The 21,919-nt window shown below is 43.8% G+C and overlaps 1 long non-coding RNA gene across 1 annotated transcript in view; it reads right to left on the bottom strand.

Moving 5' to 3' along the window:
• The window catches only part of LOC308233924, a 58,748-nt gene extending 50,634 nt beyond the window's left edge, over positions 1-8,114 (bottom strand). Inside the window, exon 1 of the long non-coding RNA XR_013959013.1 lies at positions 8,007-8,114. This is a non-coding gene — a long non-coding RNA (uncharacterized lncRNA). The remainder of the gene's footprint in view (positions 1-8,006) is intronic.
• Between the last annotated feature and the right edge of the window lie 13,805 nt (positions 8,115-21,919).

Raw genomic sequence — 21,919 nt, 5'->3', positions numbered from 1 at the left:
CATGTCTGACTCTCATTTCCATCCCTGCTTTGTCAGTGTGTCCAATGCTTTCACAATCAGTTCTCTCCTTGGATGATGAAGCCTGCATTCTTGTTCCTCCTTCTTCTCTGGACTTCTGGAGAACCTCAGAGCTCTGCCACCTTAGCATCTTCCCAGAGGTGAGCATTTCAACAGCAGACATGATCAGCCGCTTGAGGTGTTTCATATCTTGGAATAAATAGGAACTTTTCAACCCTGAGAGCATCGTCACCATTAGAAGATGTTCTGTTGGCTGTTAACCAAAGGAGACTGTGGTGCAAAGAAGCTGGCAGTGTAAGGAAAGAAAACACAAGCCCAGATCCCAGCCAGAGAAGCACAGTGCTTAGGGTGTAGTAGGGAGACAAAAAAAAAAAAAAAGATGAGTTTTAACCAGCAGGAAAGCTGAAGACTCTGCCTTCGCCAGCTCCTCCCAGCTGTTGACACTCAAGCCAAACATTTGTACATTCAGCCCTGACCAAGCCTTGAGGTTTTCCTGAACCATGATGGGGAGAAGGTTGGGAGTCTCAGCTCTGTTAGTAGGCATGGCCCAAGGGAGCTCTGGGCCTCCATGTTCTCAGATTTGTCAATTCCCCCAAGATCCTATCATGGTGACCCATAGGCTAGGCTATAGACTGGTCTCCTCTCTCCATTTTTCTCCCAGCATGTCAATTCTCTGAGGGGACTGCCTGTGCCCTGAGCCCAGCCTTCAAGGCTATAGTATGGCTGCTGACCTAGCCATGCCATCATTTTCTCTGGAGTCTAGAATCCTCCTCCTGCACTCTCTGCTGTTACCTCCCACCTGACAATAGCTATACCAACACAAGGGGCTCATCACATGTCCACTCTGGTCCTCTCTGAACCTCACCTCGTCCACAAGCAGAGCCTGAGGCCAGTGCCCATGGAACAGCTTCTATTCCTCTCCCAGGAGCCTTCTCCTCTAGAAGAAATGTTCTCTGTCCTCCTGGTGCTCTGAGTTTCCTGAAAAATAACCCAGATTCTGCAGCATCAATTTTGGCAGGGTTTTGTCAGTCTTTCATCTACATCGATCCTCTGAAAAACTACTTCCTCATTATCCATCTTGGACTGTTGCCACTTGGTGGTCTGAATGGCAAAGCACCCGTCAAACTCCAATGCTCTCTCTGTTGCAGCGAGAGAGCCAGGGCTTTTGAATCAAACAAACCTGAGCAAGAGGCCCAGCTCTGCCACACTCCAGCTGCGTGACTTTGGGTGCATCACTTGGTCTCTCAACCTCAGAAGTTAAAAGAACTCCTGTTGAGGAAGCTCATGGCGAAGACATGACCCCCAGCTTGACCATGAGCTGGACCCAGGCAATTGGAGGCTCTCCACTCCCTCCTCGGTGCTTGGAATGTACTCTCTGCTTGCCTTCCCCATGCAAGAAGCTGCCCAGAACACAGCCTTGTCATAGTAATGTGGTGATGAGACCATCTAGACTGGGTTCATGACTAAACCCAGCTAAAGCCCCCTGGGAACATGACTTCCCCCAATTAGGCCTCTATATAAACTTTTAAGATGTGTAGGCTGGTGCAGAAAACTACTTATCTCAAAGCCACCCAAGGCAAGCCTCATAAGTAAGTTCCCTTGTTTATTAAACCTGCCACCTACCGATCTGAAGTGGTCTGCCTCTTTCTTTGGTGTTATTGAGATCAAATCACACAATTCATCTGAGATCCTACAAATGCTATTTTCACTATTATAGTTTTTCACTGGTTCCCAGGCAGACTGAGACTGACCTTCAGTTTCTAGACCTCAGAGAAGCAACAGGCTTGAGGGCACAGGCTTGAGAGGTGTCCCTGAATGCTCCCCATCTCTCCATTGGCAAAGTCACAGCTCACCCTGCAAGGCAAAAGCCCAGGTGGAATGGAGCTCAAAGTGAAAGCCAAGACACAGGGTCTTATTTCAGGTGCAGAAATGAAGACAGAGGGTGGTATGACCAAAACCTCATTTATTACCCCACTCGAACTGGCCCAAATCCTGGGAATGATTGCTTGGTGCCATTCCCGAGATTCAGGCTTTCCCCAAGGGGAGTGTGCAGAAGACACTGGACACTGGCTTCCTTTTCCCAAGCACCAAAGAAAAGGGGCTGGAACTCCATAGCGCATGTCACTGTGGGTGCACCCCCTCTTTTCTCCTCCCTCTTCCTCTCACATCATGGTGATCAGGATGGACACAGGCTCTGAGGTCAGGAACACAGTGTCAAGTCCCACCTCCACGCCCTGCTCATCCCTCTGGGTTTCAGATTTTTATAAAATGGAGATGATGATACCCATTTGTTAGGTTTCTGTGAAGTTTGAATGGATACAAAAGTGCTTTGTTAACCTTAAAGTGCTACGTAAATGCTATTTACTGCATTCCTAACTCTTTGATTACCCAGTTAGGCCCAGGTCCTTCTGCTCTGACCCCCACCCCCACCTTCAAGGCTGGAGTGGATCAGATCAGATGCACTGGAATTGAAAATCAACCACAACCGTGTTTCCCTACCAGAGGGATAGGAACTAAAGTTCCTTCTATGAGGAGAGAAGAGACAGAGCTTTCCGTTCCATATTTCAGGCAAAATAAGCAGGTGAACGAATAATTTGGAAGTTATTGGGTTCCTTGTCTCTGAGTCTTAAAACGAAGGCTGGTCCTTGGGGAAAATTGTTGCAGGGTGCCTGGAAGTTGAACCAGAAAATATAGCAGGATCTGGGAAGATGCTGACATTCTCCTTTGACTGCCCTCCTTTATCCTTTAAAGCTGGGAGACCAGGACTTATTCTCCCTGCGCAACTCCCTGTTTGCAGTTCTACCCCTGCTGTCTAAGTGATCTCCACCACTGATGTGGAGGCTGAAAACAGCCCAGTCGCGGAGAGTCAAGATTTGTTTTCACATCCATCTGAATGACTCTTGGTTGTGAATTTTTCATTTGGGCAAGAAGCAGTCGCAGTTTAAAGCCCATATTACCAGGATTTAAATCCTTAGCTCAGCTGATTAGCTTGAGCTAGTGTGCCCCAGTTATCTCATCTCAGAAATGAACATGGAATAATATATTCTTACAGGATTAAATTAGTTAATGTAACCTCCATCCTTAGACCAGTGCCTGGGATGAAGTAAGCACCATATGTGTTTGCAGCAGCCGTTGTTGTTATCGTTGCTATTGTTGTTTCATGGTTACTGTGCTACTGCTGTTAAGGGGGTAGCCTGAAACACAGACTGAATTTAAAGTACCCGACACCCCCCAGCATATGTGTTACAATAAGCCTGCCAGGTAATTCTGATGCACACGAATGCTTTAAGCCGGGCTAGAGGGGTGAACAACAGTTCCCAGAAGAAGAAATGTGGGTACTCTCACCTAGATTTTTTTAAATGTGCAACCTCACTTATTATAAGAGGAATAAACATTACAATTATATGTTAGGCTCGGGTCCTTCTGCTTATGGAGGTATCATTTCTCAGCATCCAATTGGCAAAAATCCAAAAGGTTGACAACAAGTTCTGTTGCTGAGTCTGTGGGGAAACAGGCATTCTTGTGCAGCACTGGCAGGAATGCAAAAGGTTACATTTGGCAATATCTAGCGAAGTTACATATGTATTCACCTTTTAAGCCAGGAGCCCGCATCTAGGAGTCTATTCTAAAGGAATGCCGGTGAAATATGAAGGGAGAAAAATGAATGAATGAAACTACTTATTGCAGAAGTATCTATAAAAGCAAAAGATTAGAAACCACTCAAACTCAAGAGGGGACTGGTTGAATGACTCCGGCACACCTGTCTGAAAGAAAGAGTACCAGGCTCCTATGGGAAGGATTGAGGAAGATCTCTACTGCTGTGGCATAACCCCTAAGACACCAGGTTAAGTGAAAAAAAGCAAGTTGTAATAATGAATATAATATATTTTATCATTTGTCTAAGAGAGTATATACTGATATATATACAATTGACCCTTGAACAACACAGGTTTGAACCGTGTGGTTCCATTAATATGCAGATTTTTCCCAATAAATACACAGTAGGCCCTCTGTATTTCCAGGTTTCACATTCAAGGTTGGGAATCCGTGGATATGGAGGGACAACTGGGTGCATTGTTTTACACTGTTTTTTACTGTATATAAGGGATTTGAGCATTCACAAATTCTCATATCCACAGGGTGCCTGGAACCAATCCAATCCCTATGGATACCAAGGGACAACTGTAGTTAAGTTTTTGGTGGGTCAAAAGTTATACACAGATTTTCAACTGCACAGAGGTAGGCACCCCCATGTTGTTCAAGGGTCAACTGTGCATATGTATTTGTATATGTATGTGTATATGAGTCCAAATATATATATATTTTTTAAATACACAATGCAAGGATGTGTTGGATTCTTTATGCCCCATTTACTGTTTCATAGTTCATGTATTAGCTCCATGCAGCCATTGCTGCAGCAAGCAGCTGTGCACAGCTGTAACCTGTCACAGTCCTAACCAAGCTGCATTGCAGATCTCTTACATTTTCCTCTGAGATGTGCCGGCCACTGCTGGCAACCACTTTGGTTCATAAGCACACCTGAAAGTTCCAGGAAGTTAACACTCCTGAGATAATCCTTGACCAACAGGGGACAAGAGCACAGGAGTCGTGGATCAATAATCCCATCTTCCACATCTGGAGCAGATAATTCCGAGGCACATGGTTCCTCAGTGGTCCTCTGTAGCAATAACACATTCTTAGATTGATCTTCCTTTCTTCTGTTTCACTTTTCCTCTCTCTCTCATTACTGTCCCTGGGGTCACTCCAAAACCTAATTACCTGCACACACTCATTGTCTCATAGTCTGCTTGGGGAGAAAAATCCAAACTAAGGCAAAAAATAAACCATTAAAAAAAGTTAATGATTACTTATAGGAATAGAGGGAATAGAAATAGAAACTAGATTGCATGGCTGTATTTTACATTTTAGACTTGACTTTTGATACATTTAAATATTTTATATAACTATAAAAACAAAATTAAATTTCAAAAAGTACTCCCTAAAATTGAAAGTTAAATGAAACAAACAAGCCTAAACGTGTTTAATGTTGGAGGAATAATCACACAGAGAACTACTCCAAGTGACTTTAAAACATAATTTAACTGCACTTTCCTGGTGCAATCAACCCTAACAACAAAAGGAATAGGAAATAATCTTAACCTGTTTTCAGTAGTCAGAGGTAGGGCTGTTATTGCTATTCTGAGACTGTTGTATGTCTAGTGCAGGGTAAAGCAATAAGAATTACATTGTTGTCATTGAAAGCCTGTATTTTCCACATGAGTGAAAAGAGATACAGATATTAGATTGAGGAGGGTTTTTTTTTTCCTCTAATTCATAATGTTGCATTTGAGTTAGAATCATCATTAAAAAAATACTCATTATATATTTAATGTTTAAAAATAAATACATATTTTCCAGCTTCATCCCTTTATAAGGCCTAAAAGCAATGATTAACATGATTAGAAATAACAATTAGGAACAGTATTAATGAAAACCCTAGCACAAAAACTATGGCCAATTAAAACCATTTCCCACTTTAAAATTTAAAAAACACAAGACTCCTTGGAGAAATGGCTGGTTCTAAGTTGGGGCAAGAAATGTACAAAAGGATCCTAGAACATTTTGTCATACAAGTAAGAAAAGAAGTCATCAAATACCACTAGACTGTGTCAAAGGGTCTTGAGAAGCCACTTAAATAAGTTCCTCCTAGTTGGCCAATGATGGGATGACATGAACATCAATAAGGATAAACACTACAATGAATTGAAATGCATCAAATATGTTTACAAATTGTAAATTGGTAAGTCAAGGGGGGGAAACCTAGTTATTCCTACATTTTCTATATGACTATATGTCAGGATAATTAAACAATTTGTGAAGAGAAATGTCTTCCTGTAGGAGAATTCTAATTTAATAAATGAAGAAGAAATGATAGAGGTAGAATATCACCAGTTTGCAATCCATGATGAATGAATAGGTCCAGTCAGTGACTGTCAATAGTTACAGCATCACAAAACAAGAAGCTCCTGATGGACCACCTATAAATATCCTTGTCAAAAATCAAACCTGAGTCTACCAAATCTCTAGTGCTACCTACCAAGGAGGCAGAGGAACATGTGAAATGACACCACAGAGAGGCAACAGCAAAATTCAGACTGTAGGGAACTCTAGAGAACAAAAGGCTCAGCTTCTTCAACAAGTCCTTAAAAAGAAACAAAAAGTAAGGGGCCTACACATGAACAGAGACTTAAGCAATATCAAGCAATAGCAATGTATGGAGCTTATTTAGAGCCTTCATTTAGACAGGCCTCTGTTTTGACCATGTTCCATGCTCCAAGCTCCAACCAAGGTCAGGACTTTCACATCTTGGGGCGTCAACGGAGGTCTATTGGAGAGACATCTTGAAATGAGAGCCATGGCCAGTCTCCACGTTCCCTGGACCTTTAATCCACCATCTCTCCCCTCCACCACACTCTCTAGCTCTTCCCACTGGCATCAGTGCTGAGCTGTGTGTCCTGCTCCTTGGCCTTTATTTCACCCTGTTCTTCATTCCCCTGCTGACAAACCTTGTTGTTCATTGTCCTGCCTCTGACTTCATTCATCCCTCCCTCCAAAGGGGATGCTCAGTACTACCCTTCCACTAACTGCTGGCTTCCCTTCCCTCTCCATCCGGTCCTTCCTCTAACCATGCTGCCATACATACGCTACCTTGGGTAAATGGCACTGCACTGCCCATCTCAGTCTCCAAACCCCACATTCCACTACTCAGCTCGCTGGGCCCATCAGTGCCACCCAGAGAGTCCAACACTCTCCTGACTGTGCTCATCCACCCTCTGCCCAGCCATCTTCCAGGGACTTGGAGAATGTCCCAGTGAGACGTGGCCTGCTTTTATTGATGGGTATTACACATGGGCCTCCAAAGGTGCCTCGTTCCCAGGAATCTGACAGGTAGAGGCTCCACACTGTGCCCACCAGGGTAGCCGGACCGAGGCCTTGCCTATCAGAAGTCAGGAATGAGTTGGACAATGACTTTCCACTCACACATTCACAGAGTGCTGACAACTCCCCAGAGTTATCTCTCCATTGAGTTAGCTCTAGGTGGGGTCAGAGCAGCAACATTGACCTCTAACCCTTTGCAGGACTCAGGACAGAGGCTCCAGGGATGGGGAGGCAACGCCACCTAAAGGCATTAAGGTCAAGTGGGTCAGTATTGTGCTAAGTGAAATAAGCCAGTCTGAGAAAGAAATGCCCTCTGATCTCACTAATATGTAGAATCTAATGAACAAGATGAACAAAGTAGAACAGACTGGCTGGTGCCAGAGGGGAGGGAGGTGGGATGACTGAATAAAGAAGGTGAAGGGATTGGCTAAAGAACAGACATGCCACGGACAATAGTGTGGTGGAGGCCAAGGGAGGGGGAGGCAGAGGTGAGTAGAAGTGGGCAAAGGGGGGCAGGGAACATGGGGGACATCTGCAATGATGTCAGCATTAAAATGTTTTAATTAAAAAAAAAAAATCAAGTGGGTCATCCAGCTCCAGACTGGAAAGTGCATCTTAAGACTTAAAAAGGCTTCTTTAAAGCTACTCACCAAAGACAACCAGCCCCCGGCTGCATAGAATCAATTGTGAGGACTAGATGCCTTGTACGTATGCATTCTACTTCTCATTTTTGAAGCATAAAAGATAAAAGGTAGCTGGATAATTAATATTAGGAATTTGACAAGGCAGGCCAAAGGGAACGGAAATAGTAGGGAAAGCATTCTTCTAGGAGAAAAGCACCAATATAAACAGCAACAGGAAAAGCAAGTCAGCCTGCAGAGCTGGCTGTGGCTGCTGCTTTGCTCCTGCCCTGGGTTCACACCCTGCCCCCTGCAATGACACGCCGCTCTTCTGAACGCTATGTGATCCCCACAAAAGCGGAAGAAGAAGCATTTCCTCCCCCATTTTATCCATTAAGTCCGGAAGCTTGAGAAGATCACGTGGCTTACCTGTAGCCACCAGGGACATGTGAAGGATCCAGTGTGTGAGCTCAAGTCTGTCTGGCTCTAAAGTTTGTGCTCTTTACCCAACTAATTGCTGCCTCCAGTCCAAGTCTGAATTCTTCCACACAGCCCTTCACAGTTTCAAAACCAACTCTCCACTCCCCCGTCTTCCCTGCTCCCAGGCTGATGCTCTGCAGCCAACAGTCCCAGCCCCTCCGTCAGTCGGGATGCCATGGCTTCAAATCTTTGCATCTTTCCTCCCTGAATATGTTCCAATTTGCCCAAATCCTCTTCAACATGTGGGGCCCGGAAACGGACACAGATTTTCAGATCTGGGCTGATGCGATGACCAAAGCCAAGCCTGGAGGACGATCTCCCCTCCGATCTGGAATGGAAGCTGATGGCGCGCACACTGGCTGAGAGGGAGTGCTCACTCAGCCACAGCTCCCCGCTGCTCTGGCCGGGCCTCAGGTAAGCCAGCTCTCCTCTTCCTACACTTGGCGGATTTGTTATTTTGAATCTCAACTCAGGATTCTTCCATTATTGACCTCAATTCTATTCAATAAACACCCACCGAGCTAGGCACGGTGCTGGTTGCTGGGAGCCGAGTGAACAAGGCACTATTGATCTCCACGCTGCGACTTTCCAGCCGCAGCTCAGCTCAGAGCACCCCTCTGGGCACCCCCACCCCACGCCTTCCCTCCGGGGGCCTGGTACACCCTGCACTTTCTGCCATCCGCTGCCCAGACCTTCCTCAAGAGCAGAGCCACACCCTGGAAACTGCCAGGACCCTGGAGTGGTTCTGAGCTGACCATAATTATGCCAAGCAAGGTATTTTTGTTAGTGAGTGAACAGCTGCCAAGAACACTTCAAGACATGATTTACTGCTTCTCTGAGGGTTGTTTACACCAGAGCTCTCTGTTCCTGTCACAGCCCGCGCCTCCCATGAAAAACCTGTCACAGTTTGTGATCTGAGGGGAGCCTGTTTGCCTGAAGGAAGAAAGCAGTATATTTTTTCCCACATAGGAAGGAATGCAATGTTTGCTCACCTGGCCTGGAAGTCGGCATGGAAGCACAGGGGGGCGGGCATTAGCTGACCCAGGCCCAGACCCTGCCCAGTCAGAGGTTACCCGTGGTTAGAGGGGCTATTTCATGTGGCCTTGATCCCCTGGCGAGCTCTAGCGCCTGAGTCGAGCTATGAAAGATTGAACCCCATAAGGCCAGGAGACCATAGTAGGATTCTAGTCCTTTCCAGTCAGTCAACACAAAGCTTGAGCTTTAGCTAAAATGACTTGAGGCTTGGTATGGCGTGAATGGTGGCCACCGTGACAAGCGCTCTAGGCTGGGAGACAGAACACCTGGGTCTGGGTCCCAACTCTACCACTTTCCTGACTATGTCACCTTGGGTAGGTTAATCACACTCTCCGGGCCTTAGTGTCCCCATCAGCCACAGGCAGAGAGTTAACGTGCAGGCTCCCCAAAGGTGCTTCAGGTGGTGAGGCTGTTCAGTCTTCTGGGTCGTGAGAGTGGCTGGGGAGCCAGCGTGCCGGGTTTATACCCCAGCTCTGCACTGACCAGCTGGGTGACCGTGGGCAGGTCACCTAGTTCTGTACACCTCAGTTTCCTCTTCTGTAAAGTGGGGATGATCCTAGTGCTCGTCTCAGAGGATTCTTAAGAGGATTAAATGAGCTCAGAACGTGCCTGGCGCGTAGTAAATTCTCAATAATTGGTGAAACGCCACCACCAATTCTTATCTTGTTGTTTTTGTTTTAATTACCAACCTGGGCCTAGCCTTCCCTATCGATGTTAAACTGCTCTTGACAAGCCAGTGAAATGCAGGTTTTGTGCCTTGAAATAAATGTTCCTCTTACAGAGGTTATCTGCAGTTTGAGATCCCTCAGAGCAAGGATGGGGAAGGCACCCATGGCTGCCCTAAAGCCCCAGAAGGCGCAGGGGACCTTGCTTTGGCCCCACTCGTCTGCATGGTCACCTGAAACTGTGTCGTGGGCAGGACCCAGGATAGCTCTGCTCCTCGCAGCACAGGCCACACTCCGCCTCCTCTTAGCAATCAGGAAGGGCTGGGGGAAGAGGCAGGAGGCTCTGAGGCATTGCACAGGGATCCATCCCTACCCTGTCTGTGCCAGAGGGGTGACTTGGGGTGTGTGGCCCTCCCTGCTGCCTGCTCTTCCAGGCTCCCTGCAGGAAGATGAGTCATCTCGGCAGCTTGAAAGGCCTGTCTTCCCCTAGAAAAAGCCCAGTGAGAGCTTGTTCAGAGCGACGAGCTGCAAAGCTTCTGGAGCTGCTGACCAACTGAGCCTGAACCACTAGGGCAGTGGTCGGCAAACTCATTAGTCAACAGGGCGGCAAACCGCGCGCGGCTCGCGAGCCGCAGTTTGCCAACCACTGCACTAGGGGGAGACTAAAATTCCTGATAGCCTTTTCCTGAGGTTTAGCATGCCCATGGGTGGTGGTAGGATGAGGCTTAGCTGGCTCTCACGCTTAGCTTCTTGGATCTTGCTGATTTACCTTGTGCCTAAAATAGCCTGAGGGTCCCTCCCTCCGCCCGCCCCCCCCCCCAGTGGCAATGCCCGTTTTTCCTACTGAGATCTCTTATTGCACGATAAGATGAAAGTTGGAGCTTTATTACTCAAATTGTTGATACAGAAGTGTATGGCTCAGGTACTCAGCTAAGGGCTAACCAGTACTGAAGCCCAGACTGGCCGCCCCAGTCACAGCAACACTGGGCAACACAGTCCCCCACACAGAGGCCTGCCCCCCCCCACCCCGAAAATGTGCCGCCTCACTCCCACTCCTGTAGTCAGCTCCCCACAGGAGAAAAGCGTTGAGCTGCACATGCCCATGTCCTTGTCCCAAACCCACTCGTCCAGGGAGAAGCCAGGAGGGTTGTGCCAACTTGTCCTCCACATGGAGGGCACATCCAAAGTGGGGAATAGGTGTCTCCCCCAACACCTCCTGCCTACTTTGCCAGTTCCTCTCAGCCTTCCGCACTCAGCTCTGGAGCCTACCTCAGCGACTCTGGTGCACATCAGTGGCTTGGGCTCCACTAAAGCACAAGATCTTCAAAAGCCAAATGGTCTTCTTCATCTACACAGTAGCTCAGAGTGTTGGTTGTGCATCTCTGTCATGTACTAGCTGTGTGACTTTGTCCAAGTTACTTAACCTCTCTGTCAACTTCAATTTCCTTCTCCATGAATGGTGTAGTCAATGTGCCTACCTCATAGGGTCTATAAAGATTATTTGCAATAATTTTTGGAACATTGTCAGAGCTATAGTTAGTGATGATGATGATGATCTGTGATGTCAATATCTGGCAAAGGCCCACTTATGGGAGGGGATGAAATGGAGCAAAAGAGAGTGCCCTGCCCTGTTTCCCAGTGTGAGCAGCCTGGCTCCCACAGGTGTTCTGGCAGCGGTCCACTGTCATCTGCCTGGGCCTCACAAGGACTTGTGTATCCCAGAGAGCAGACAGCCATGGCAAATAAAGATAAGGACATCTCAAAGGATGTCGCCCCTGCCCTGCTGGACCAGTATATGTAACTCAAACAAAAGAAACGAGAGATAGGCCCTTGAGATCCCTGTCACCTATGAATGATGAGCTTGGCCAAGACAGAGACCAGGACATTTGTCCCTCAAGTCCCAAAGCCTGCTTCCTGCTGATAAGCCCCAAGTCCCAGAGTGGGACTAGCTTAAAACCAATCTCCTCACTGGACTGGAGGGATGGGGGCACTGGGGAGCTTCCTATAGGAACAGCTGTGCTGGCAGCTCTGTTTTCCTGACAGAGTCTGGGAAGTTGATTTCAACAACAGGAAAGCTGATAACCTAGACACCAAAGTTAAAATCCAGGCTAGCCCAGCCCCAGGCTAGCCCTGGAAGTGGCTTAGGTTTGAGGCTTTTCAAGGGGGCCCAGCACCAAACTCCCTTCCTCCCAAACTCAGGCAGACTCCTGGGCCTGAGGGATGGGTTCACACATCTGGGCCCCACAAGCCCGGAATCATCAGGCGATTAAAATTGCCTTTTATTATGGCCCTGAGGGCTATAAACAAGCAAGCCTGACATATGGGTCATTCCTGAGACTCCTGCTCCATTGGTTTTAAGGGCCCCTTGGCGTAAAGAATTTCAAAGCTGCTAACTTCATAGTATATTAAAGTGGAATATATTCCTCTGAATGGTCCTCAGGTGAGAACCAGTGCTTAGCAAATGCCTCTTGGCTTCCTCTTGAAGAACCCAAGACTGACCCCTGGTGGTCTCGAAGCCCAGCTGAAGCCCAGCCTTTCCTATATCCATCAGTGAGAACCTTCCCTGTCTCAATCTCTCTCTCTCTCTCTCTCTCTCTCTCTCTCTCTCTCTCTCTCTTTCTCTCTCTCCCTTTCTCCTCTTCCCTCCCTCAGTCTTTTTCTCTCTGTCTTTCTATGTGTCTCCATATATGTGTCTTTCTTTCTGCTTATACATCCCTTCTTCCATGAGATGCCCAGACCCTTGGAAATGCAGGGGTAATCGCACATAAGAATGAGATTCTTCTCACCTTAATCTCAATTGAGGCACCAATATGTGAGAGAACAAATAAGGAGATAAGATATCAAAATGAATGTAAAATAGAGCTCACTCCCCCAATTATGCAAATTCAACAAGGAAATAGTCCCCAGTATTTGTTTCATAATCTTTTAAAGCCCCTTAGTCCGTTTCTAAAGGAAGTTGTTTTCACCTTCCAGTCTCACTTCCATTACACGCCCACACGTACTCCCTATGCTGTGTTAAAGCTGATCTGCCATCCTAGGCACCTCTGTGCTCCAGCAGGCCAGAGGTTTCCAGGGCTCCATGCCTTGGTTTCTACTGCTCTTTCATCCTGGAATACTTTCCCCTATTTTGCCCCTCACAGTCCTGTTTAACCTTCAAGGCCAACCTAAAATGTCTCTCCTTCCTAAAGCCACCCCAGGGCAGCCAGGGATGAACGGTACCTTCCTCTGTGCTCCCTGCTGAAATCAGAGAGGGTGTGTGCACACCTGTCTCCCTTACCAGCCTCTAAGGTCCCTAGGACATGGGTTACAGGTGGGTGGTTCCTGGCAGAATGCATCACTTTGGGAAATGTTGATGGATGAGCTAATGAGCGGATCCTATTGGCAGCAGTGCCTCAGAGAGTTTTCTCTGTTCAGAATATCAAAGAAAAGACAGAGAGAAGTGAGTCCCTTGTAGGTGAGAGTGGAGTTGGAAGGAAAGTACCAAAGCCAGTGCTCAGAGCAGGGAGTGGCTCAGAGCCACCTACCTCCCTCGACCTTCTGTGTAGGCATCAAAGTCCCTATCCAGCTCATGTCCAGACAGCTGTCACTGGGCGGCTGCTGCACACTCTGCCTTAAGGCCAGGACAGACGTGTTTGTCACAGGCTGTGTCTCTAAGATCCATGCCTTCAGAGCAAGTGTCTACACTACACAACCTGCATCTATAATCCAACTGCACAATATGCTTTTGTAACCCCTGTCGATAAAGCCTGTGTCTCTACAATCCAATATTTGTGCAAACCATGTCTCCTCAACCTTTGCCTCTACAGTGGGTCTGTATATCTCTCCCACATCTGTCAAAATCCCGTTTGTGATTTCATCTTGGGCAGCCCATCTCTGCACAGCAGGCCCACACTGTCACCCTGAGTTTCTGCACAATATGTCTGGGTAAAGAATAAACGATCAAACAGAAATAGCTTTATTTGTGGCCCATTTTGAAAGGAACATCTTCCCGTTCAATCCAGGTGCTAAGATGGTGACTGCAAAAGCCATCAGGATTGTTCCTTCTGGAAACAGATCCTTTATCTCAGAATTTTATAAAGACAGAAAAAAGGGGGAAAGGACCTAAATAGACATTTTTCCAAAGAAGACATTCTAATGACCAACAAGTACATGAAAAGATGCTTAACATCACTAATCATCAGAGAAATGCAAATCAAAACCATAATGAGATATCACCTCACACCTGTTGGAATGGCTATCATCAAAAAGACAAGAGATAACACATGTTGATGAGGATGTAGAGAAAAGGAACCCTCGTGCAATTTACTAAGAAAACGCATTTTTTTAATTCTCTATTATGTTTTCTAGGTCATCAGATTCACTATATTTTAGTTGTAAGATACATTTTAAAGTGAGGCATACCATAAAAACAGACACATAGACCAATGGAACAGAAAGAATCGAGAGCCCAGAAATAAACTGATGTATGTACAGTCAACAAATATTTGACTGTGGAGAAAAGACAGTCTCTTCAATTAATGGTGCTGGGAAAATTGTATATTCAGACATAAAAGAATAAAACTAGATCTCTATCTTACACAACTTTCAAACATTGACTAAGTGAATTAAAAACTTAAATGTAAAATTTGAAACCATAACTTCTTAGAAGAAAACATAACGAAAAAGCTCCTCATGTCCTAACTAGTTTGGCTTAGTGGATAGAGCATCGGCCTGTGGACTGAAGGGTCCCAGGTTCAATTCCAGTCAAGGGCATGTACCTTGGTTGCAGGCACATCCTCAGTGGGAGGTGTGCAGGAGGCAGCTGATCGATGTTTCTCTCTCATTGATGTTTCTAACTCTCTATCCCTCTCCCTTCCTCTCTGTAAAAAATCAATAAAATATATTTTTTTTAAAAAAAAAAAAAAAAGCTCCTCAACATGGGTCTTGGTCATGATTTTTTGGATATGACACCTAAAGCACAAACAACAAAATAAATAACAAGTGGTACTACATCACACTAAAAAGCTCCTGCACAGCAAAGGAAACAGTCAGCAAAAGGAAAAGACAACCTGTGAAATCTAGAAAGATAATTGCAAATTATATCTGATAAGGGTTGATATCCAAAATATATAAAGAGCTCATACAACTCAATAGCAAAACAAAGCAAACAAAACAAATAATTTTTAAATGGGCAAAGGACCTGAATAGACATTTTTCCAAAGAAGACATTCAAATGACTGACAAGTACATGAAAAGATGCTTCACATCACTAATCAGGGAAATGCAAATGAAAACCATAATACGATATCACCTCACACCTGTTAGAATGGCTATCATCGAAAAGACAGGAGATAACACACGTTGGTGAGGATGTGGAGAAAAGGGAACCATTGTGCACTGTCGGTGAGAATGTAAATTGGTGCAGCTACTATGGAAAACAGTATGGAGGTTCCTTTTAATTTTAAAAAATTAAAAGTAGAACATGTGATCCAGTAATTCCACTTATGGGAACATATCCAAAGGAAATAAAATCACTATGTCAAAAAGCCATCTGCACCCCCATGTTCACTGCAGCATTCTTTACAACAGCCAAAGCATGAGAACAACCAAAGTGTCTATCAACAGATAAATTGATTTAAAAATGTGATTTATGTACACAATGGAATACTTATTCAGCCATAAAAATGAAGGAATTTCTGCCATTTATAACAAGAATGGACCTTGAGGGTATTATGATAAATGAAATAAGTCAGACACAATAAGTCAGAAAGACAAATACTGTATGATTTCACTCATATATAGACTCTAAAACAAAACAAAACAAGAAACCTCATGAAAAGGAGATCAGTTTTGTGGTTGCCAGAGGCTGGAGGTGGGGGGAGGGGGGCAGTGAGGAGGGTGTGGTTGGGGAATTGGATAAAGGTGGGCAAAAGGAACAAACTTCCAGTTATAAGATAAATCATTAGTGGGGATGTAATGTAAAACATGATGACTATAGTTAACACTGTTGTATGGTATATTTAAAAGTTGCTAAGAGAGTAGAATCTAAAGTTCTCATAATAAGGAAAAGCATTTTTGTGTCTATATGAGATGATAGATGTTAACTAAACTTATTATGGTAATCATTTCACAATATATATAAGCCAAGTCATTATTCTATACACCTTAAACTTAAACAGTGCTGTGTGTCAATTATATCTCAATAAAACTAAAAGGTATATCTATAGCTATGTTTCTACTTCAAAATCATCTACACTGTCCTTTTATTCTAATTAATTATTCTAATAACATTCTAATAAATATTTGTTTTCTGTAACAAAATTTTAGACTCTCACCCAGCCAGTGTGGCTCAGTGGTTGAGAGTCAACTCATGAATCAAGAAGTCCCTGATTTGATTCCCATTCAGGGCACATGCCCGATTTGCAGGCTCAATCCCAAGTAGGGGCCGTATAGAAGGCAACCAATTGATGTCTCTCTTTTATCAATGTTTCTATCTATCCCTCTCCCTTCCTCTCTCTCTAAAATAAATAAAAACATATTTAAAAAATTTTCTTCAGAATCTCAAGCTTAAAAATCCTTGCAACTTAACAATACAATTTTTTAATATTGAAGGAAAATTCTGTGCATTTTAATAAACAAACTTGGAAATTCAACTTATAGATTTCATTTTCATTTTAGAGTATAGTGTATATAAATAGTTGCTAAGATTTTAGCTATTTAATCCAATATTTCTCAGTGGGATGCCACTGGGATTTGGGAGAAGAATAGTCCCATTATGGAAGATGCCCCATGCACTGCAGGATATATAGCATTCTTGGCTCTGTCCTTTAAATATCAGGGACACCTCTCAGTCAATATGACACAAAAAAACACTCCCACACATTTTCAAACACACTCCAAAGAAGCAGTATGGATCCTGATTGAGAATCACTGGTTTAAACAGTTTGTATAACCATTCACCTGATGTAGGATATCTGGACTGGTTCTAGCTTATGGCTATTACAAATCTACACTAATAAAAGAGAAAGATGCAAATTAACCATACCTTCGTGACACCCACCAGCCAATCATGAGTGAGTATACAAATTAACCCACCAAAAATGGTGGGTTAATTTGCATATGCAGGTGCCAAGCGGCCAGGGGCAGGGCAGGATGCTTGCATCATCGCCATGGCAACAACGCAGGCATTCCGCACCGCCCCAGCCGCTCCGGGCCTCTGTGCAGCGTGGGAAGGCAGAAAGGTGGCTCCCGCCAGAGCGAAATGCGGTGCCGGCAGCCATTGGAAGAAAGGCCCATTCTTGCACGAATCTTCGTGCATTGGGCCTCTAGTAAAGCTATAAAAGCCCTAGCAGGTTTGGTTCAGTGGATAGAGCGTCAGCCTGTGGACTAAAGGGTTCCAGATTTAATTCTGGCCAAGGGCATATGCACAAGTGTGGGTTTGATCTCCCCCAGTAGGGGGCGTGCAGGAGGCAGACAATCAATGATACTCTCTCATCATTGATGTTTCTATCTCTCTCTTCCTCTCTGAAATCAATAAAAATATTTTTTAAAAACAAATAAAGCTATAAATATTTGGACACTGGCTTTTGTGTGAATGTAAGTCTTCATGTCTCTAGGACAGTGGTTGGCAAACTCATTAGTCAACAGAGCCAAATATCAACAGTACAACGATTGAAATTTCTTTTGAGAGCCAAATTTTTTAAGCTTAAACTTCTTCTAACGCCACTTCTTCAAAATAGACTCGCCCAGGCCATGGTATTTTGTGAAGAGCCACACTCAAGGGGCCAAAGAGCCGCAAGTGGCTCGCGATCCGCAGTTTGCTGACCACGGCTCTAGGATAAATGCCCAAGAGTTCAAATGCTGGGTTCTATGGGAGTTGTATCTTATTTTCAAGAAACTGTCAAACTGTTTCCCAGAATGGTTGACCATTATTCTGGCACTGTATATATTTCATCCATTTTCTAATTGGATAGTTTGATTTTTTTTACTGTTGAGTTTTGAGAGTTCTTTATATACTCTAAATACCAGTCGTTAGTCAGATTTCTGGTCTGCAAATATTTTTTCCAGTCTACAGCTTTTTTTAATCCTCTTTACATGGATTTTCATAGAGAAAAGTGTATAATTTTGATGAGGCCTAATTTGTCCATTTTCAAATTATGCTTTTGATGTCAAGTCTGAGAATTCTTTACCTCGTGCAAATCCCAAAGATTTTATCCTATGTTTCTTTCTAAAAGTTTTATGTTTTACAGTTGAGGTCATTTTTTCCACTTTGAGTTAATTTTTGTATAAAGCGTGAGACTCAGGTCAAGGTTTATTTTATTTGCCTATGGATATCAAATACCACTTGTTGAAAAGGCTATTTAACTTTCATTTTAATCTAGGCTAAATTGAAGAGATTTTATATTTATAATCATCTGTACCCCCAATTATCTCTCTCTCTCTCTCTCTCTCTCTCTCTCTCTCTCTCTCTCTCACACACACACACACACACACACACACACACACACACGTAAACAGCATAGAGTTTTTTAACAGTCAACACAAACATACATATTTACAGCTAGCTACTAACCAATTAAAATAGTGACATTATAACTTTCTTCAAAAATAGATTTGCCAGCTATATCACAGCTAAAGGTCTAATATCCATAATATATAAAGAACTTTTTTTTAAATGAGGAAACAGGGAACAAACAACATAGAAAAATGAGCAAAATTCATGAACAGACAATTTACCTAAAAAAAAGATAAAAACAGTTAAACTTACGAGAAGTTATTCAACTCATAAAAAGATAAATGCAAATTAAAACCACACTGAAATACCACTTATCAACTATCAAATTAGCAAAAATTTAAAAACTTGGCACCACACTGTGTTGGCAAGGGCTGGAGAGAAATAGGCACTTTTGTGCATTGCTGATAGGCATGCAAAGTGGTACAGCCTTATGGAGGGGAATTTGGCAGTATTTAACAAAACTATATATGCATTTACCTCTTGTTCCAGAAATTCACTTCTAGGAACTTACGCTGAAAATACACCTGCAACAATATAAAGCTATATGCACAAGTTTATTCATTGCAGCATTATTTGTAATTGCAAAATATTGGAAACAACCTGAATGCTCATACATAGGAAATGTATTGAATAAACTAAATTATATTCACACAATGGAGCACGATGCAGTGCTAAAAGAAAACAAGGATGATCTCTATGAAACGACATGGAGAGATTTACAGGACATACTTTGTAAGTGAAAAAGGCTAAAGTATTACACCTTTTGTGAGGGAAGAGGAAACAAGAAAATTCTATATACTCCCTTACTTCATTGCAAAAGAAAATTGGGGGGAAAAAGAAACCGAAAATTAAAGAGAATGGTTATCTACAAGGCTGGGGGTGGGGGAACAGGTGGATAAGGGAGTGATGCTTTATTGAGAGAAAATTTTGATATAGTTTGAAGTATGGAATCATGTTAATGTTTTAAATACATTCCTAGAAACATCAAGTCAAACCTCTGAAATAAACGGGAAAAAATGAACCTAATTATAACTTAAACCCAAGTAACTTTTTAACACAGAACCTTGACTATGTACCTTTAATCTAAAGACAAAAAGAACTGTAAATGAATAATTCTACTTATAGACATGTTTTCTTGTGTGTGTGTGGTTTTGTTTTTCGTTGTTGTTGTTTCTGGTTTTGTGTGGAGGTTTTTTGCAGTGGTATGGGTTAGCCATTCTGAAACTACGTTCTGTGACAAATAGGATTGAGCAAATGAATAAATAAATTGAAATTGTGGGATCCAGGATTCTCACTGTGAGCAACAGCTGTTACAAATATGGAATCGGAGAAGCTTAGGATGAACCCTGTGGTGTAGGACTGGAATTAGAGATAGGGAAAAAACAGATAGGGGTGTGTGTGTGTGTGTGTGTGGTCTTAGATCTATAAGCTGAAGGGGCCTAGAAGCAATGATACACCAGTAGCAATGAACACACCTGCTACCCAGGTCTTCTAAATATTATTCCTTATAATAATAACGAGGGTTCCTTGGAGAAATGGCTGACTCCAAGGTTGAGGCAAGAAGGACCTAGAATATTTTGCTACAGAAAGTAAAGAAGTGCTCAAAAAATTATAGGAACAAATCAAAACAGGTAGGAGCCAACTTGATGGAGTTCGGACTACCAAATCTGAGTGCATGTCAGCATCAAAATAAATAGTGATAATATTGACTTACAACCCATTGAATAAAGTAAGAACCATATGTGTATACATATATAATTAAATAAATGAATATATCACTGGGAGGTAAGAGAAAGAGCTTCCTTACAGAATTATGACAACTAATTAATGTAGAAGGAATGATGGAGTTAGAAAAACCATTTTGATGCTAAAACCACTGGGTGATAGTTTGATAAGGACTAGGATGTTTACATAGTTTAAAGTATCTTCCCACAAATTACTTAATCACAAGGGGGGAAATGAGAAGTTACAGTGGAGAAACTTGGAGGACACCACCTTAACCATGGGGTCAAGGTCACCATCCTTTGACAAAGCAATATCACATCCCTTCCAATACAATGTTCTGACAAGGACACAGCACCACTTCCATGGTATACAAACTAAAAATGCATGATCTTATCCTGTCATGAGAAAACTTTATACAAACTGAAATTGGGGGTAGTTTACAAAATAACTGACCTGTATTCTTCAAAAATGGTGAGGCTGTGAAAGAAAAAAGCTGAGGAAATATTCCAAATTAAAGAAGACTGGAGAGATGTGATACCTAAATGCAATGTGTGAGCCTGGATCAGATCCTGGATGAAAAAAAAATAGCTATAAAGACAATTGGCAGGGAGAAACCAAGATGGCAGCATAGGTAAACACCTGAACTGCTGCCTTGCACAACAACTTCAAAACTACAACTAAAAGACAAAACGGACATCATCCAGAACCACAGGAAGGCTGGCTGAGTGGAAATTCTACAACTAGAAGGAAAGAGAAAAGCACACTGAGACTCAGAGGAGCTGCGGAAGTAAAGGCAGAGGTATGGAGGCGTGTGCACGGAGAGGGCTGGCAACTGAGTATGCAGCTGGCTTTTACAATCTGCAGGGAGACACAAGCTCCTGACTGCTCTGAACTCCAGTTCCGGGCGAGACTCTGGGGACCCACACTCATACAGGGAAAAACTGGACTGTCTAGAAGTAGGCAGAACTCGAGGGCGGCTTTCTTTCAGAGGCGCTTGCAGGGATTACTGTGGGACACTGAGACCTGGGGGCCTCTTAGGGCAGGGCTGAGGGGAAACCATTGCTGTTCACTCCGCCCTGAGACTCTGCCCCATCCAAGCTGTGTGCAGAGGCTTTTGCATATGAATGGCCTGGTCCTTTGAAAACTAAACTTACCTAACAAACTGCAGCTGAGTCAGTGAGACCCAGAACATCCAAAAGAAGGCCCAAGGTCCCGCAGCAGCTTGCATTCCTTCACAGCTGGGCCTCATCTGGGCACCTCCAAAACCCAAAAAAAGAAGAGGAATCTGCAGATCTCTCTGTAGCTCCTGCTGGGCGGCCCCAGACAGTGGCTGACCTTGTACCTCCTTGGAGATCCAAGAGCCAGTGTACCCAGGGGTCAGAGTAGGACCATCCAGATTACAACTCCTCAGATCCATAAGGGACACACTCAGGGGGCAGACTCAATGAGCATCAAAGCCCCACTGAAGCAAGTCTTGCCTCATAAGGGTGTCTCAAGCACAGAAGTTCTCCCATCGTAGACACAGCTGATCCTCACAGCCAGTTGGCCTGGAGGTCAATTCCTCCCAGTGATACCAACAACAATCAAGGCTTAACTACAACAAGACTGTGCACACAGCCCACAAAGGGGTGCACCAAGAGTGTCCACCTCAGGTAACTGGGGAGGCTGAGCCACTGGGCTTATAGAACACCTAGCACACAAAGCCACTGTATCAACTCAGGGAAGCAGCCAAAATGCAGAGACAAACAAACAGGTCACAAATGAAAGAAATGGAGGAAAACAAACGACTGGATATAGAGTTCAAAACCACGGTTATAAGGTTTTTCAAGAATTTTCTAGAAAAGGCCGAGAAATTTAGTGAGACCCTCAAGGATATGAAAAAGGACCACCTAGAAATTAAGCATACACTGACTGAAATAAAAAATAATATACAGAGATCCAAC

Source organism: Plecotus auritus (genome assembly GCF_963455305.1).
Source record: "Plecotus auritus genome assembly, chromosome: 9".
NCBI classification, from domain to species: domain Eukaryota; kingdom Metazoa; phylum Chordata; class Mammalia; order Chiroptera; family Vespertilionidae; genus Plecotus; species Plecotus auritus.
The sequence above is the reverse complement of the archived record's forward strand: the minus strand, read 5'-3'. Positions and strand labels throughout refer to the sequence as shown.